This window comes from Pezoporus flaviventris, unplaced genomic scaffold (assembly GCF_033815535.1).
Source record: "Pezoporus flaviventris isolate CSIRO_AGI_PZ_B2104156 unplaced genomic scaffold, CSIRO_AGI_Pfla_v1 ptg000002l, whole genome shotgun sequence".
NCBI lineage: Eukaryota > Metazoa > Chordata > Aves > Psittaciformes > Psittacidae > Pezoporus > Pezoporus flaviventris.
The window spans coordinates 87,593,188-87,613,531 of record NW_026892550.1 but is presented as its reverse complement, the minus strand read 5'-3'; positions in this window follow the sequence as shown (position 1 = coordinate 87,613,531).

Sequence of the window (20,344 nt, the reverse complement as noted above, 5' to 3'; positions counted from 1 at the left end):
AGTCACATCATCTCGTGTCACAGAATCTCATGTCAAGGTAGGGCTAAGGTTGCACTGCTGACTTCTTTAAAACGCTTTGCCCATCAGTTTTATCTCTGCTGTACGCATTTCCCTATCTTTGCTTCTGATCAGCCCATTTCCTGTTTAAACTAGCCACACAGGATTTTTATAACTTGGTAAACGAGATCTGTGGCTTCCTACCATGGTAGGAGCTTCAGTTTCAAGTGTTAGGTCTTCAATGTATTTCTGTTCAGCTTTCCTTGAGCATTATTTTTCACTGATTCCTCTCTTTTTTTGTAGTTCCACACTTTTCATCTGTCCTAACGTTAAATCATTTTAATTTCTGAGGTTTTATTTTCTTTATGATGCATCCTTTTTGGGCTTACCCAATTGTTGTTATGCCCATATTGAAGCAGTTGCAGATACATCACATTGTTTCATGAGGCAGCAAAGCAAATTTAACGGCTCACTCCCACTGGGAAGGCCCTGCCCAACCTTAACTCATTCCAATTTCAACCACATGTTCCCACCTCCTCTTCATGCTGTGCTGCTCATCTGTCTCTCAGTGAAATAGTTCAGCTAACTAAATCAGCAGAAAGCCAACCAGTTTAGAAAAACTAATCAGCTTCTGCCAGGCCGGTGAGCTGAAACAGCTCACTGGGATGTTGGACAAGGGCCAGTGCTAGCTCAAGAGGGAGACTAGGAACACCAGGACAGGACCTGGAGAGAGACGGGATCACCTTACACAGGAGGACGCAGTTTTACAGAGACTCAGTCATACTAGGAAATGTCATGCTAGGCATTCGCCCTTTGTACCACCGTTTCTCCACCTCACCTACCCCTGGCTCCAGCAGTAACTTAAACCACAGGATGACCAAATGATCCAAGCTGGAAGAGGACTCAGGAGGTCCTTGGTTCATTCACTTCATTCAATGCAAGGTCAATGCTGAGCTCACACTAGGCTGTTCGGGGGTTTATCCAGTCATGCCTGGAAAACCTCCAAGGATGGAAACAGCCAAACCCCTCTGAGCAACCTGTGCCAGTGATAAATTGTCCTCACAGCAAATTATTTATTTTTTCCCATAAATCTGTATATGGTCAAAGTCAGAATATCCTGCAGCACTGTTGCATTTTCATTTTGTATCACTGATTTATAAGCAATTTTCCCTTTGAGGTCCATCCTTCCCAGAATTTTCTCCTTGGTATTACGAAGGACATCACTGATACCACCAGTTATAAAGCCCATCTGACCCCCACATGGTCTTGTCAGTATCTATTTCTTGAAGTCTTTTAGCCATCTGGCAAGATCCATGTTTTTAAGCCAGAGAGGTTCTTAGGAGTATGTCAGACAAGAAGCATAGATTGGTGTCTCTCTCTACATTTTGGTAGGTCTTTCACACACTCTTACCATTTTAGCACGAGGCCTAGGTCAGCTGTATGACCCTAGCTCTGCTTTACTAAAAGAAAAGGTTGCTAAGCTATTTGAGTGACAGCACATAAACTGAAGCCAAGCAAAATATATAAAAGGAGCAGAAACAAGGATAGAAGTGAAATTGTTGAGTCGGTAGCAGTTACTCAAGGACTGAAGGGAAAAAATATTAACTGAAAAAAATATCCAAATAGAAGATAGCAACTCAGCAAAACTGAGGATCAGCCTATTGCAAGGAGCAATGGAGACTGGCACTTCCCCATGTGATTACCATCTGCCTGACCAGCAAAAACCCTGTGGATACCTGCATCAGAGGTGGTGAGGAGAGTAGTGCTTAGGCTAATAGCATGTTAGTCCCAGCCACTCATTACGTGTACAATAATAAATAGCATAATTGTTGCATACTCATAAATTGTGTTTGTGATCCTGCTTTTGAGCCTCCATGCACAGGAAAGGCACCCAAATAAAACTGACCAAAAATGCTAGAGGGTTATGCTATACCACTGCTTTATCCATTTCTGGATTGTTATATTCACCTTTGGAATTAAAGTGATCCGTGAAAAGAAATACCTGCGTTTTGATGTTTCTTTAATTCCTACTTGGAAGGTCCTTTTGTAAACCATGCTTCTGCTCTTCTCCGCATTTCTCCGTCATAGCACGGTATTGTGCAATATCCATTTTGGCACGTGGGGTGCAGTGCATGGCTCAGGTCACCTGTTTTGCTGGCACACTTCCTTCTTCTCAATCCTAATTGCCAGATGACGCTATACCTTCCTGCATTGACTCAGCCTGCACGCTGGCTGGCTCACCTGTCATTCCTCCTGTCATCTGCACACGGATGTGTGTCAAGGCAGGATATGAGTGGAGATGGAAGCACAGCCCAATTACAGAATCAAGAATGCAAGAAGGAATGCATGAAATTACTATAGGTAGAGTGGAAATGCTGGCTTTCTTCCTAAAATCTTAAACTCTACCCACCTCTTAGGATGGCTTCCAGCAGAGCTAAAGAATTGAGCTGGTGCTGCAATCTAGGGAAATGGTATTCACAGACAAGTGACAGATTTAGGCAATTCACTGTATTAGCCAAAGAAGCTAGCCAGCAAAGCTGAAGAAAGGGGAGGGGGAAGGAGAAGGGAAACAAACCAACCAACCAAAAAAACAACAACGAAACCCACCAAAAAAAACCTCAACCAAAAACCAAAACCCAAAACAAACAAAAAATCCAAAAACAAAATGAAAGAACACAGAAAGACCCTCAACCCCTGAAGAAAACCTCAAAACAAACTAGGAACAAATGTAAAGAAAAGTTATTTTTTGAGGTCGAAATAAATGATCAGTTTATTTCAGATAAAAATATTATTAAAATTACATAACAGTGGGAATGTCAAGGTTTGAGAGAAGATGCTGATTAAGACGGAGTGATGAGGCAAAGAGGGAATTTGACCTATGAAGCCCACCTCATCCACAGGTCACAGTCCCTTTGACTTGAGGTCACACAGGAGTTCCAGCCTGTTCAATACAGCAGCACAGAACCAGCAGCAGTGCCCTGGCCATCTGCCACCCAAACGCATCACCATTGCTGCTATCTAAATGTTCCCAGGCACAGCAGAGCAAGGTGATAAGCAGCACATCACTAGAGCAAGCAGCAAAAGCAAAAAGTAGCCACTAACAAACGCAAGACTCTACAGTAATGCAAGCAAACCCTATGGCAAGGTACGGAAGCCTGCCATCAAAAGCTAAACAGCAATAACAGCTATAAATTCCAGCCAAATCTACTGTTCTCTTGAACTCCTGAAGCCTCATGTTTGGCCCCGACAAGGACTGTCATGGTTTAACCCCAAACAGCAGCTAAGCATCACACAGCTGATGCAAAGGGTTAACCGATGTACAGGGGGGTTAGGGTTAAGCCGCTTGCTTAACAATGTTACTGCTTACTCGTGCTTACTCAACAAATGCGTGCTCAACGCTTATCGTGCTTGCCGGAACAGGGTGGGAGGACCAAGGCTATTGATAAGAGGAAGGAACAGTAACTCCTGTTTTCTGGACCCCTAAACCGGCTGAAATCAGCTTTGCGGTTTGGACAGTGACTAAATCACCAGGGAACATGCACAACGACTAGAGATGAAAAGTTCAAGGAAGATTCATTTACTTCATCTTGAGACCCTCACCCATGACCACCAGGAGACACTACGCAAGCAAGGACCTTTTTACTCATTATAATATGAAGTGGGGATAGGTCATGAGTATGTATAGGCGTGTTGTGTAACTTCATGAATATGTAATAGTTTAGAGGATAAATATGAAGGAGAATAATGTTGAGGTGCGCATGCTTTTGGAGGAGCGATCCCCCATGTGTCTCAGCGCTGAATAAAGCATAACTACTTCACAACTCTGATGAGTTGTGGAGTCTGTCCGCATATCACAGCCACTCACTCACTCCTCCCTGGTGAGATGGTGGAGAGAATTGGAAGGGAAAATACAACTGAGAAAACTCCTGGGTTGAGTTACAGACAGTTTTATAGATAAAACAAAAGCCATGCACACAAAGAAAGCAAAAGAAGGAATTCATTCACCACTTCCCACTGGTAGGAAGGTGTTCAGCCATGCCCAGGATAGCGGGGCTACATCATGTGTAATGGTTACTTGGGAAGACAAACGCCATAACCCCAAAAGTTACCCCCCTTCCTCCTTCTTCCCCCTAGTTTACATGCTGAGCATGACACCATCCGGCATGGGAAGTACCTGTGGTCAGCTGGGATCAGCTGTCCCAGCTGTGCACCTTCCTAGCCTCTTGTGCACCCCCAGCCTGCTCACTGGTGGGGTGGTGTGAGAGGCAGAAAAGACCTTGACTCTGTGGTATGCATTGCTCAGCAGTAACTAAAACGTCTCTGTATTACCAACACTGTTTTCAGCACAAATCCAAACCACAGCCCCATATCAGCTACTGTGAAGAAAACAAGCTCTGTCTCAGCCAAAACCATCACGCTGTCCTGTATCAAGATCAACTATAATCCTACACTCTCATCAAAGAGACAGTTGTCTTGAGTCTCAGGAAGGAAGGAAGGGAGAGTCTGCTGTCCCATACATTTTTGCTATGTGAGCAGCTGGTAATCAGAGCAGTAGCTTTCAATGATAGGCCAGCACCTGGTTGTCTGCCCAGCATAGGATGCCAGCAGTTTGCCAGCACTTGGTGGTACAGTCCAACAGCAGCTCTGAACAAGTTTGTTTTTCCATTGGTGGACCAGTACTGATGTGTGCCTAGCTAGGCTCAATTCAGTGAATGATTTTTCCTGGCCCACGTGCAGTTCTTTATCAAGGCATGCAAACATGCAGTGCCACTATTGCCTAAAGTTGCAGAGTTAATTTTAACAGACACTGAAGTTTCCTGGAAGCCAAGAGAAATAAAATTCTAATTGAAAAATTGGATACATATGTAAATGTCTGCCAAACTGCAACCTCTGTACATGAGCTGGTGCCTGATGTTTTGTGTTTCCTGGTTTACAGATGTTAAAAAAGTCACTCAGATCTGAAATTACCCAAACTGTCTTCTAACATGAACAGAACCTTTTTCTTCTCAGAAGAAAAATATTTGAAAGAAAATGCATAACTTACCAATAGGTGACTACATATAGTTTTTCAGAATTAAAAAAAAAAGATGATTTTTTCATGCTAGTCATTAATCAGCAAAGCCCATGGGCAGCCCACACAACCTGCCTTTTCTCTTTCCAAAATGGCTAGAGCTTGAGAAGGAGCTGGGGCTAGCAGGACGCTAGGTGCCGTGCTCCAACTTTTCCAACAGTCCACTATGAATAAATGTGTTAACTACCAGTGGTGTCATCTGATAGGAGCATATCAAATCAATATTTAATGAAGAGAAATAATTCAGTCACTTACAAGCTAGTGAATCCTACTGGCATCATATGTGGAGTTTTAGAACACATTTTGAAGGAAGGAATAATTGACAACTGGGCAAATGGAAAAAGGGATTCAAATGCATTGATGACTTGAAAAAAATAGATCATGATAGAAATTATTTTCTTCAATAAAAAGGATGATAAACATGCTTTCAGGCTGCTGGGGAAAAAGATAGCATTTGGTATAAGTTAAGCCTCGACAAAAGTATTATGTGATACTTGAATAAATATGCCACATTGGACATGCTGTGTGTGCAATACACATTATAGTGATATGTAACATCATTTAGGAATGCATAACATAGATAACAGGCAAAAAATAGAGCAGTGAGTAAGGCTGACCATGATCCCTCTTCCTGCTTCCACCCTCAACTCTTTAGAACACAAAAGTAGTGAGTATATTAAGTTATTTGAGTATAATAAGTTATTGAGTATAATAAGTTTTACAGTTCCATTTCACAGCTGAATTTTGATTGGAATGTGTAATATATATATAAGTCACATGTGATGGGACTGCATAATCCTGTGAAAAATATGGGGTCAGTTAAGTTGAGGACTGTGGAGAAACAAACCTGAGAAAGTGGGTTATGATCCCAAGAAATAAGTGAAGGATATGAGAGTAGGGGTTATGATCCCAAAAAATAAGTGAAGGATATGAGAGTAGGGGTTATGATCCCAAGAAATAAGTGAAGGATGTGAGAGAAGAGCAGAACGTTCCTACTAAAGGAATGGGAAAAAAAATTCAAACATGAATAAAACAGGACGATATAAGCCTGAGCAGATCCTCAGCAGCCAGGACATCACATCCAGCTCAAGTGCTCTAGTACATCATCACCACAGCCCGGTTAACAACATGGCAGTTTGAAGTGAACTGTCACTAAATGGTGACAACTGGCACTAAATTGAGCACTACTCAGTTGTACAATGCTGTCTTGTATGTAATGGGGAGGGGGTGTTACTTGCTTTGGCAAGAACAAGACAGCTTGTGGTTTGTGCAGCACTCCCCAAAATCAGAGAGATGGAGTGAAAACTGAACACAAAGTCTTTTCAGGCCTAAGAGATTACCAATGCAGGAAGACACGTTCACCCATTTTCTGGAGAGCTGTCCCCAAACTTCCTTCTTCTACATCCTTTCTGAAACCTCAAAAATATCAGGAAATGTGATCGGATTCGGCAAATTTTATTCCTTCTTCTGAATAATGCTAGCCCATCTGGTTACTTGCTTTCAGAAGTGACAATCTAATGGCTGCCGCTGGTACTTTCTGGGATTATTCAGTTCTGTTTTTGCACAATGCTTCTGTCAACTCAAGCCCTTCTTTTGAGAAAAAAAGAGTTCTAGATTTAGCTTAAACTATTGTGATACAAATGAACGGTTGCCCCCAGCACGGTTCTGTGGACTAAATAGACTGAATCGAAACATGTTTTCTTTATAAAAGTATATCACTGCAGTAAGAGCACTTCACTGATCTCTTTAGGCAGAATCAATTAGAGAGGAAACAGATACTGAAAGAGGACGTGCAAAATGGGCAAAAATAGAAAAAAGAGAAGGAGGTGGCTGGGGAAGGGAAGTAGCTGCAAAAGAGGAAGAAACAGTGAACTAGCTGAGGGGAGTATATTTTTCATTATTTTACACAACATCATTGCAAAGGTAAGTCAGTACCAGTTGTCTGCATTTGAGAAATCTCCTGGATGGACCTATGGCAAACCCGTAGCTCCTTCCTTCCAACCGGTAGTGAGGGAGTAGCCAGCTTCCTTTCACTCCCCTGGTGAGGAGCAGCATTGTGAGGCCCTTGTTAAAGTCCTGTAGCAGTTTAAGAAGCTTAAACTGCTTTATAAGCTTAAAGTGTCTAAGTCTTCAAAGCTGCTTAAATCTATTTAAGCAGCTTAAGACACTTCAGGTTGTTGGAGTGTGCCATGGGGCTGTACACAACATCCTGGTCTGCAAACCAAACAGTTCACCTTCAAGTTTACGGGGCCCAGCAATGAAACCACCAGGACTGCACTAAGCAAGCTCAGCTGAGCTGAAATTTGTTCAGTTTGGTCTAATTGTCCTTAAGCACTTTGGGATTAAGGCTGTCCTTGACACCTAACAGGGTTGTCCCAGGATCTTTGAACTTCAGCAGCTTTTTTACTCTTGTTCAACAAGGGTAGGGTGTCTAATGGTAGACCTAGAGAAGATCCATTATATCAGTATTCATCCATTTTCACAGCAAAATTCACAAGCTCTGGTATTTGTTTATAAGAGAGAAGGTTCTTGTGCAGTATGGAATCATTATTCTGATGTCTAAAAACCATGCATAGTTTTTAAAAGAACAAAAGGACCATCACACAGACATTCACTGGAGTATGGCCTAATCAAGAAACACCAAACTTAAATATTTCTGAATATTTATATATAAATATATTTTAAAATTATATGTATATATTTGGTCTTATCTTTGATGCTTATAACCATCTTTCACTAAACTAAAATAACAACGGTGTCTGCAAACACTTCCAGTTTTTACAGTCATATTTGGGTCAACACCAGAGTGCATTGTGATGAGGAGATTTCTCTAGACAATATTAAAAAAAACATAACCTGTCTCAAAAATGTTAAGTAGTGACTAGATTTTGGCAGAAGTTTTGCACAGGTTTGAATCTCTAACAAAGAACATATTTCCTGAAAAACTTAAGTTTTGCTGAGTTTTCCTTTGGGAGTATGATTTTTAAGAGATTTATTTTCAGCTAACACACACACAAAAATATCTTACTGCAGAGTGCTACTTTATTTGCACTGTAATTCTGATTGGCATTTTCTTGTGTATACTAGGGCCCCTGGAGGACTGTGGCTCCTAAAATGCTCACTCCACTCCCCTACCTAAAATATATATGTGGTATGCCATTTTGGTTTTTGAATGTTGAAATGTTCACTTGTAATTCAAGCCCTCAAAAAAAGTTTCCAACCTTTCCAAAACACTTACGTTTAGTCTCTTTCCCATCTCCCATTCCCATTTTTAATATTTTTCCAATTAGAAAAAAAGAAATCCCTAAAATTTTGAATAAAAACTATTACTAAAATTCAGACTTTCTCACAGATTAAGAAGTCCTGACTTGTTAGTTTTACTGAGGTCTGAATCTGTGCAGACCCACTGGCATGAAAACGAGATTTTTTTTTTTTTCCTTTTCCATTGGCAAAGATGATTTAATTTGTTTATTTTGGATATGTTTGTTTAATTCCTCATTTAAAGACTATCATAAATGATTAGATCATTACTGTCCTGGGAAAAGAACTAGTTTAATATTTAACTTGTGCTTGCAAAGCTCTTCAACATCACAGAAAAAATACTGTAGATTGCACATGCATCACACAATTGTAGACTTGGATGGGATCTCAAGGGGTTTCATTGTCTGTTATTCCTCTATACTTTTAATCAAAGCTGTACCTAACCTTCCTAAGGTAAAAAAAAATACAAAACAGAACTACCCCACTACACAAAACCAAAGGAAAACAAGTTTTTTAAAAAAAGAAGTCCAGAGAACAGCCAGTGCAATCTTACATAATGGTTAATGAATATGCCCAGGTTCACACATGGAATTTTCAAGTTCTTTCTTAGTGAAACCCTGTTATAGATTACCTTGTAATAACTTGTACACCCTGTCAGAGTTCCAGGGATCTCAGTCATCTACTACAAAACATTCATCTAGTCCATCTTCTAACTCTGAAGAAAGACTGCAGTTTTCTTGATAATTGCAGATGGCAGTCCCTCTGATTCGTATCTAAAAACATTAATGACAGGAATTACATAACCTTCTTGGGTAATGAATTCCAGTGATAATCTTTTCTCTACTTAGAATGTGTTACTGCAATACCTATTATAGTATAACTAAAAAGAGTTTTTTCAGATTCTGCCCAGATCTTTAGCAAGCATGACCAAACATATCACTACTCTCTTTGTAATAACCTTTTATGTGCTTTAAGGCAGTTGAACTTGACATAGCCTTGTATTTTCAAGATAAAAACAAAGCAGAACTTGCAACCTTGCTTTATGGATCTGATTTTCCGAACTTCTTGTCACAGAATCATCAAAAGGTTGAGGTTGAAAGAGGCCACTGGGAATCATCAAGTCCAACATCTCTGCTCAAGCAGGGTCATCTAGAGCATGTTGCTCAGGATTGTGTCCAGACAGCTCTTTAATATCTCCAGAGAAGAAGACTCTGCAACCTCTCTGGGCGACCTATTCCAATGCTCGGACACCCTCACAGTAAAGAATGTTCAGGTGGAACTTCCTGTGTTTTAGTTTATCCCCATTGCCTCTTGTCCTGTCACTTGGTACCACCGAGATGAGTCCGTCCCCATGCTCTTGACACCCTCCCTTCAGATACTTATACACATTGATCAGATCACCCCTGAGTCTTCTTTTCTCTAGACTGAACAGTCCCAGCTCCCTCAGCCTTTTCTCAAATGAGAGGTGCTCCAGACCTTGAATCACTCTACTAGCTCTTTGCTGGGCTTGCTCCAGGAGCTCCATGTCTCTCTTTTACTGGGGATCCCAGAACTGGTTGCGGTACTCCAGGGGAGGTCTCACCAGGGCTCAGAAGAGAGGGAGGATCACCTCCTTCAACCTGCTGGCAATGCTAATGCAGCCCAGGAGCAACCACCCTTGGTCACAAGGGCATTTGCCTTCTCAGCAAGGACATTGTTTGTCCTTGTTGATGTTCTCTGGATTTTTCCCAGCTTAGTTATATCTTTCTTAAATTATGGTGCTTCAGAGTAAAATACGGTATTTTAGCTGAAGCCTCACCAGTGCCAGGAAGAGCACCCTCATTATCTCTAGCCTTACATAAACTGTTTTGAGCAGGCAATTCATAGAATCTAAAATTACATTTATCTCTTCCTCAACAGCATCACACTGTTGACTCATTCATGGCCCTAATTAATCACTAGATCTTTTTCTAAAGTGGCATTCTGTGGTTGTGCTTTTGATTCTGTCTTCCCAAACATGGTCCTCTGCAATTGTCTTTGTTCAAATTTTTAATGTTGGGTTTCAGAATATCTCAGAACCTATTGAGATACTTTTGAATTCTAATTTTGTCCCTGAATGCATTTTGCAAGTCTTTACATGGTGTCATCTACCAAGCTTGGAAGTATATAGTTATTTCTAATTATGTCACCTAAGTCTTTATTCATAGAAGATTTGGATTGGAAGGGACCTTAAAGATCATCCAGTTCCAACCCCCCTGTCATGGGCAGGGACACCTTCCACTCGACTGGTTGCTCAAAGCCCTGTCCAGCCTGGCCTTGAACACTGCCATGGGGCAGCCACAGCTTCTCTGGGCAACCTTTGCCCATGTTTCACCACCCTCCTAATGTCTAATCTAAATCTCCCCACTTTCACTTTAAAGCCATTCCCCTGCCACTACATGCCCCTGTAAAAAGTCTCTCTCCAGATTTCTTGTAGGCTCCGTTTAGGCACTGGAAGTTGCTCTAAGGTCTCCATGCAGCCTTCTCTTCTCCAGGCTGAACAAGCCCAACTCTCTCAGCCTATCTTCGCAGGAGAGGTGCTCCAGCCATTTGAGCATCTTCATGGCCTCCTCTGGACTCACTCCATCAGGTCCACATCCCTCTTGTGCTGGGTCCCTAGAACTGCACACAGTATTGCAGCTGGGGTCTCACGAAAGCAGAGTGCAGGGGAAGAGTCACCTCACTTGACCTGCCGGCCCCACTCCTTTGTATGCGGCCCAGGATACAGCTGGTTTCTGGGCTACAAGCATTCACTGCTGGCTCATGTTGAGCTTTTCATCAACCAACACCCCGAGTCCTTCTCCTCAGGGCTGCTCTCAATCCATTCTCCTTCTTTATTAAAATGCTGAACAGAAGCCTCCCTGTTAGGAGCTGTGATGACTCCTCTTTAACATCTTCCTAGTGCAACTAGCAATAGTCATGTTCAGTTTACATGTAACAGTGGATTGAATTAGGAGCGATTTCACATGGGACAGCTTTCCCAGTTCATTTCTGATCATACAGGACAGTGTCAAAAGCCTTACCTCAGGATACAGCTTGAGTTAATATAGAGTAGTTTCTACTGCTTTTCTTTATCTATTGGACCAGTTGGCCTGTTCAAGAAGGTAATTAGATTAGTTTGACAAATTTGCGTTGGCTGTTTCTTATCACATTATACTCATGGCATGTATATATTCACTTCTCAATAATTTGTCCCACTATCTTTCGTGACATTGAAGGTATGTAGAGTACTCTGTAATTCCCTAGGTTCTTCATTTCCAATTTTTAAAAGCAGAAATGGCCACAACCCTGCGAACCAGATCTGTAGCCAACAATTTCTAAATAGTGCCTGAATCTAAGCCTGCTGAGAATGCCACATTTAAGAAACTTGATTCATTTTTTCTTTTCTTAAGTCATGTGCCACAATGGCAAGAACTAAGGAAGAGCAAGCCTTAAACCAGATGGGCATTTTGTTTAAAATAATTTGGAAAATGTGTATTGCAATGTCAGATCTCTGTTTATTACCAAAAATCTCAGGTGTGATCCTGACTGTAGTTCCATCTTAGGCTACTAAGTCGCTGCAGGCCCCAGTGACTTAAACACTTCCAGGAAGTCTCAGGCATAAGTTGAGAGCCCAGTATGCATTAAGTGAATTTCAGCAAGCTCTAGAGACTTGCACAGATGTCATTTATTCAAGTATTCTTTTATTTGTTTTTTTTTTCCCCTATTCTGGTATATGTCATTCCCCTTGTTAAAAAAATAGTGTTGTCAGCTACCTATCATGAATGTTTATGTGCATGTGAATAATGTAGCAAAATTAATAGTAAAGCGTTTCACTCTTATTTGGGTATCTGTTATTTGTTTCTCTGCCCTTCGCTTCCTCTAATTTCTTGGTATTTATAGAACCTCTTTTTCTTCCATTTTATGCTCCAAGAAAATTGTAACTCATTTTGTGACTTAATCTTCCTAGTTTTATCCTTTAGATGTTTATGCTAGTGCTTTATTACTCCTCTCACTTATATGCCCTTGCTTTCACTCTGTGCAGGATTTTCTTTTTGAGATTCAGGTTACTGGAGAATTCCTGATGCAGCCATAATGGTGTCTTACTACTTATCTGTCTCCCACATCAGGCTGGTTCACCTACATCACTATTTAATTTACTCACAGGTTTATTTTCCTTCACATAGTACAATTCCTAGCAGCACCCTGGTATATAGTGGTCATTTTTTAAATTAGCTTCATTTAAAAACAGAACAAAACTGGTGTTTTCATCTGACATTTTTCACATGAGAAAAATAACAGGTTTAAAATAGATAATATGTGGCTCTAAGCAACTTAATTATATCCCATTTTAAAAAGCTACTTTGCCAATGAGAAAAAAAAGGCATGTCAGGATTTCTGTGCTATGATTTATGATTCTGTCATACTGACAGATGTTCTTCATGTATCTCTGACATCGTAATCTGAAATCAATGTGCTTTTTTTCATGTTTGCTGGTAAAAAGAAAAGTATTATATGAATACACTGTAATTTGTCTTCAAGGCCTTGCCTTGCATTAGCTTGGAAAAGTGGTCTGGTTTTGAGATGAGTTCTGTAGTAAAACTACTTTAGTAGTGATGGTGCACCACAAAACCAGAACTGCAGACCCAGTTGCCCCCCTTTACTGGACACTTACCAGGCTGATATGCTCAAATACAGCAAGGATCTGGTATGCTGCTGTGCTCCTCTGAATCTTGGCAGACTTCAGCCATCATCTCCATCTTCAGGTTCTGGGTTCATCCTGCAGACTGAGATTCCTTATCTTAAGCACTCCTTGTCTGCATTCAGCATTTCTTACCCATACTGCTGCAGAGTTTAAGCCTAGTGGGAGAGAGAATCACTAAAGCATGACCAGAGAAAGGTATTGAATCATGGAGGAAGAGAGGCATCAAACTGTACCAATAAGGAGCTTCTTTCTGCCACTCACCATCTCACTCACTGAAATTCAACAGCCCTCCATCTCTAGCCCTTTCTTTGGTACAAGAATTGTTCTTGCCACCCATGTTTCTGCTTAAAGGACTGCTGAGACAAGCTGAAGGAGCAAGACTTTAGTTCAGTAAAGGGGTGGAGTAACAAAGACACATGAATATCTATATACCTCCTTCTTGAAGTTTTGCTGATGCAGTGGAATTATACTAAAGGTTTCTACTAGCACAGCTCTATCAACCAGGGATTGTGCTTCTTCAGAGCATGGCCACATTGGTGACAGTTTGTGGGATAAACATAGCCAAGATTCAAAGGTTCCCCAAACCACATCTCATCTTGTTGTAACAGGGAGCTTTCCTAACAATTCCTATCAATTTCTTATTATGAGGGTGTTGCTGTGTAGTCCAGATCTCTACTACAGTTATGCTTACTGGTTAGTCTTGTTCAGCTCCGAGTTCCCAGAAAAAGGTGCAGAAAAAATTCATACCATGAAAGGAAGAAGCTACATGAAAATCCCTTTTGCCAGATACAACTTTATAACCTGTCTTCATTGAAAAAAAAGAAAAAGATTAAAAAAAAAATTGGTGACCGTCTGTAGACTCACTCATAAAGATGTAGTGAAATATTGCAACAAAGGATAGTTGTTAAGAGTGAATCTTCCAGACTGGTGCTATTCTTTTATGAGTATTTTTATAAGCAGGGTTTATAATTTTGATAAACTAGGCCAGAGCAAGATTCAGATTGAACAGTTCTACACTGAGGAAGCAAAAGATGTTAATGCATCTTTCTTATCTCTAGTTTCTATGAATGAGCGAACAAATAGGTGCAATCATCAACAAGCAATCCAAATTCTGAATTTAAAGACTGACTGTATGATTATCATCATCAGAGGATGACATTCTGGGGTTTCCTGAATACTGATTCACTAAACCAGGTATTCCCTGTTTATTTTACCTCGTGACTAATAGTAAGATGCTTGATACATAAAAGGAGATCTACTGTTGAAAATGTCTGAAGCCACCATGAAGATGGACTTTCATTAACAAAAGGCACAGCTACATGAATAGGGGACTAATGGAAATAAACTCAACTGTGTGTGCTCAGGGATGCTGGGATTTAGGCCACCCTGGGAGCTAGAGAGGCACAAGAGTGGCTCTCCACTGGTGCTGATAACCCCAGACCCTCATCTAAAACAGCCGCACAGCTTCCAGACCACAGATGGTCCACAGGAGGCAGGCGCAGAGCAAGGGCAGAGAAGTTTGGTTCTAGCTATAACTGCCCATGTGGCCATGCTTTGAGATACTCAACCGCAAGCTAACTTAGCAAAACTAGAACATAGAACATGAAAGAAGATTGCTTACATGAAAGCTACAAAAGGGCTTATTTTCAAGATGGTAGAGTTTAGCAATCTCAGTTCTTCAGAGCTTCAGACATCTGCAAAGTTGAAGGCTCAGAATCAGTTTTTAGGGTTTAGGAAATCAACAGAATTTAAACTTTAGGCAATAGACATGCAAATAATTCACTATTGTGATGCAAATACAGAAATCAAGTGTCACAGATGGTTGCTATTTCCTCCCTTCTTCAGGGCTGCAGATCTTTCAATTTATTTAGTCTTTAAAAAAAAAAAATGCAAGTGACATTGTTCAGAGATTTATACTTGCAAAATCAATATATCTGTCAGCTACTACATGAACTTGTTTGGTATTGAAATATTTACAACATGCCAGAAAAGCAAAGTATGAGTGGAGTTCCTTGTGTTATCACAAAACTGTTTCGTTAGGAAATGTTCTTTTTGGTTTTCTCCATTTTGCAGAAATCCAGAAAGTAGGCAGTAATCATACTATTTCTTTGTAAGCATATACCTTTCAGGAAAACCATTAAGGAAAAAATAATACAGTATCTGATAAAAATTCTTGATCATGGTGGGGAACAGACGTACTCATGTGCTTTTAAGTCACAACCATTCTGTCTACCTTAAGAATTTCGTTCATAGCAATGTGGTAGCTTTGAAGCAAATTTTCAGACTGTTCCCACTTGTCACATAATAACTGGTGTCTCAAAGTGATCCCAGTGTGCACAAAATAGATTCCCGGTGGATGAAACCTAACCAAGAGCTCTGTTCCACAGCACTCTCAGCCCTCAGTGGAGTAATTGATCCTAAATCCTTGTGTGGATTTTCCACTACAAGGACCTCCAGCATGTAGCTGAGGTAAATACATTCCCAGAAGGCTTTCAGACCCTGAAGAGTGGCCCCAAAGCCTGAAGGAGGTTGCAGGGTCAAGCACTATATACATCTTCCTATTTGCTGTCATCTTCCAGTCCTCAACTGTTTCAGCAGTGCCTGCCTATCTGCTGCTGCTTTATTCTCCCTCATTCATCCAGACTGAAACCTTTCCCTTATCATTTTTCCTGCCTTCTGTTGTTGAACCCCTTGCTGAACCTTTCTTTCATTATCCTCTTTTTTGTGCTCCTGTAGGCTTGTTTCAGTCACGTTTTGTCATTTGAATGCTTGTGCCAGCCTGTTTCTGTTAGCTGCACCTCTTCTCATACCTATCCTGGGCCTTTGCTTCAAGCCTTTCCTAGTGTCTACTTTACACTTTTCCCCCTTGGATGGGGGCATGGCAGGAGCAGGACCTATACGTGCTGATGGCTCATTGCAAGGGGAAAATGGGGAGCAGGAGAGAAGCACTTGCCCCCCCAGCCAAGGGAAATGGAGAGAAGGAAGCTTACCTTGCTAAAGGACTCTGTTCCCTTCCTCCAGCACCTAATCACCCCTAATCATACAAAAGCCTTGCACCTACCACTGGTCATCCTATCAATCTGACACTGTCAACATATTCCCATTCATTAGATTTATTTTATAATATACAATTAATTTTATTTATATTTTATATATATATTTATTTATAAATTATTTTATAATATATAATTTACTTAAAATTCATATCCTATATTCAAAAAACACTGCAATATTTGAGCTTCAGCAATATATTATAGAAGGACACCATTATTTTTATACTCTTCCAGACCAAGGATATCCAACTGCTCAAACAAGATCTCACTGTGTTGCAAACTCCCCTAGAAAAAACATTTAAAACATTGCCATTACAATACTGAGTCAGACCCTCAACTGATCTAGTCCAAAAGGTAATCTCAGATGGAGAGTCATACCAAATATCCGTGAGTAAGTCTTGTGACTCATGGAGATGGTTGATACATTATTGGAAATTAGTCAGGCAGTGATGATCTCTTAGCTCATCTCCATAAAGCCTACTCCAGCCTTGCTCTAAAAGAATTTTCCAGCGAGACTTTGCTACAAATGCAAACAACCCAGACAGAAGATGTGCAACTGCGAGGCAATATTATGATTTTTTATTCGCTCTGGATTGATGAGAAATCAGGTGCCTTTTCAGTTAGATCTACATCTGAGAAAAGGGAAAAGAATTTTTACTATTTCTGTCGTTTTGAGAATATTAATATGGGCCTCAGCTCTCTTTTTCTCACCATCATTTTGTGGTTGTGAAGAATAGCTCATCGTATACTAGTGAAAATACAAACACTTCATTTTGAGAAAATTGGTGTCATTTTCCAGACTGGCTTTCTTTTCAGATCTCTTCATTCCCCCATTAGCCACAGCCAGCTTCTGCACATCCCGTGCCCCTCTTCAAAATGCATTTTTTTCTGCTTCCAACCCTGCACCTACAGCTCATTCTCCCTTCGATTGGGGTATTATGCATTGCTTCAGCAACCTCTTCTGTATGCACTGCCCATATCTATACCAAGTTGGCCACTCCCTCTGTACCCTTTTCTTTCTCATCTTTTGTTGGAGCTTGCATTTATTTTCAAAGACTCCTCTACTCAGCCTTTTACGTGCTGTGCTTTAAACCCTTTTATTCCCCTGAGCATTCTCAGCTCCATTCTTTCCCAGAGAGGGAGGTGGATCTTCCTTGAAGTCATTATTCAGGGAAAGGAGACCAGGCTCCATTATTTGATTGATTTCACAAGTCATTTAAATGAATAATACGCATGCACAACTAGCAGAAGCTTGTTAAAATGGTTAATTTGATAATTTCTTTTCAGCGATAGTGGAAGAATGTAAAAATCGCAAAATGAGTAACTGAGCAAAATGGCAAGAATTAATGTTTTGTCCTGCTTTCTTGAAATAATATTAAATGACAACATAAATCCTATAGAAATACTTAGAGTACTACTGCATCTACTAAGAGGTCATTATGTCTTTCATTATTAGAAAGAAAGGCAAAGAAATGAATTATTAGATTATGATGTTAAAGCTACACCATTTTTACTTAAGCAATTGCATTACTCGCAGCATAACAAGCCAAAAAAATGACTGGTTTGGTGATAGATCTTCGTTTCTATTACAAAGCCTCTTTTAAAATAATTAGCAACAGGACAGAAAGTAAAATACAAAATATCTTTAAATGTAGGGAAAAAAAAACGAGGAATTATTCTGATTATCTAAATTAGCCTGAAGCATTTGTTTGTAGGACAAAAAAATCACTGCAATAATTTGTTTAACTTTGTGGCCTTCATGCTAGGGAGGTTGAACACTTAAATAGGGTAGTGGTTAGGACAGGAATAACAGTGACAAAGCCCTTCAAACAAAATCTTGCAGCTCATTAAAAACATAAATAACAACTTCCTGATTTTAGTTAATTAAAAGCCCTTGGAAAATTCTACACAGGCTTCAAGTGAACAAATTAAGCTTCTGTTGCCAAACATTTGGGTATGATTTCCACTGGCTTTATCAGGAATTGCACCTGTAAAGGGAGAGAAAAATATGGCCATGGAAAGAAAGATTCAAAAGTCATGTCTGACAGCATCTCCAAATACGCCTGTGACAACTGCTGCAAGTATGGTTGGAACCCACGTTGGAACCCACACCACTAGATTTTGCCAGGCAAAATGATGACAGGCATTCTATGTTTGGAGACGTCATTTAGGGATAAATGTATTCCTTAATAGCAGAGCCTTAGTCTTAATGCTGGAATTTCCTATGGCATCAGCATTTGTTAACCTCCAGCCCTGGTCCCAAGCTTACCTCCTTTGCTCAAACAGAGGAAAGGAACTGCAGGAACTCACCACTTCTTTCTGGCCAAGGACTTCTCTCCAGCACATCCCCAGTATCTTTACACCCAGCACAGTGCCAAGCTCTTTGCCATCACCTTTCACAGTTCTGGTCTTAGGGGTCTCTTAGGGACAGCTTCTGTGCAGAAATCCACAGCTGCCAAAAGCTCCCTGGAAGCCACAGGCAGAAGATACACTGTGAGTGTGAGGGCTAAATTAAAATGTTTCTACAGTCCTATTGCAGTTGGTCATCAGACTAAACTGCCATAAGGCACTCCTTTTACTAGTGTCAGCTTGAGTCCCATAAGGGACTCATTTGTGTATGTCAGTAACTTTATTATAACTCTTAACAAGGGCAGAGTCATATCTCATGCATCTCTTTCTAGCAGTGATTGGGAAGTACTTTGAAACTGGTTATTTTTAAGCTTGTTTGTGCGTATGTGCAGTTTGCTAACACTTCCCAGACCAGACAGCAATGAACCTTTGTTCCTTGCCAAACCCTGAGCTTATAGAGCTGTGGCAGTGGGTCCATCTTTGTCAGAGATGTGCTGGGTTTTGATTGAAATTCCTTAGCTTTTTCTGAAGTCAGATGGAAATAGGGTCTGAAATGAAAAGTCACTCTTATTGAGGGCTGTGCAAAGCAGTGACTCCAGCAAAGAAAGTATCCTTCAGGATGTATAGTGCCTTCCATATACTGAAAACCACCAGTCTCTTATATGCATGCAGAGATATGCTTGCATAACTTGTATTATTTATGATCTCGACTTCATCACTTTTCCATATTAAAATGTGATGATTTCATATTCACTCTGTGGCACCATATGCTGATCATACTGGAAAATATTAATCATTTTTCTATGGTTTCAATTCTACAGAGTCATTGTTCTGCCATTTCCATCTTCACACTGGATGAAGGCTTACCCACTGGTGTCATTGTAAGATGATAGAGTGTTACCAGGTCCTTACTGGAGGCATAAAGCGTGTGTTTAAAGAATTAGGTTAATAAAGAAATAGAAACTCGGTGGTAGGAAATACCATTATAGACTTTAGAACACCAGGAGTGTAATTAGTACTGTGGCATAATGATGAAAGAAGGCAATAAAATAATTTTACTTCATTCTGTAATTCTTAGAGCAATGCAAATTAGCTTGCCAGCAGGGAAGGGTTGGTTTCTTTTCTTTGAATTTCATCTGTATGCTATCTTAATGTTATTTTCTTTTTAAAAGATTTTTGAATTCACATGGTACATGAATGATTGTCCTTTTTCAGATTGAGAATCTCATCTACGACACAATTAGAAGAGTTTGTAGTGGCTAGAGAATCCATGGTTCCTTGGTCCCAGGAAAAAACACAGGATGTGAGCATTTGATCTCTGATCTCTATAAAGTCATGGAGACTCAGGAGGTCTGAGATAACAGCATCATTGTACCAGCCTTATTCAAAGCAAAAAGAAATCATATCAGTGGCAATGTGAAAAATTCCGAGTGATGAGAGGAACCAATAGGCTCGAGTTATTTAAATTTTATGGAAAAAAAAAAACCACACCAAAAAAGAAACATACAAAGATTATCTCATAAAATAATGGTGGAGAGAAGTTGTAAAGCGTTAAACCACTAGAACAATTAGAGTAAAAGCTAATAGAAGCAGAAGCACAAGGCAAATGACACCAAGTGCCATCTCCACTTCCAGCTGATGGCCAAGTCCAAACGTCCTCTGCACTATCTGTTATTTCTACCATATATTAAAAGTACTGATCAGAGAGATTCTAGTGACACTGTTTTGTTCCAAATACTTACATTTTGTGTTTCACAAAGAGAGCGTGTTGGCTCAGATTCAGCTGGCACATATTAAAGAACTGCAAAGGCACATGCTCTTCCAGTATCAGTACTGCATTTGCACTGCAACCATTATTACTGTTGGATATTTATTTACTGTTGACTGTATTGTGTATAAATTATAGAAATG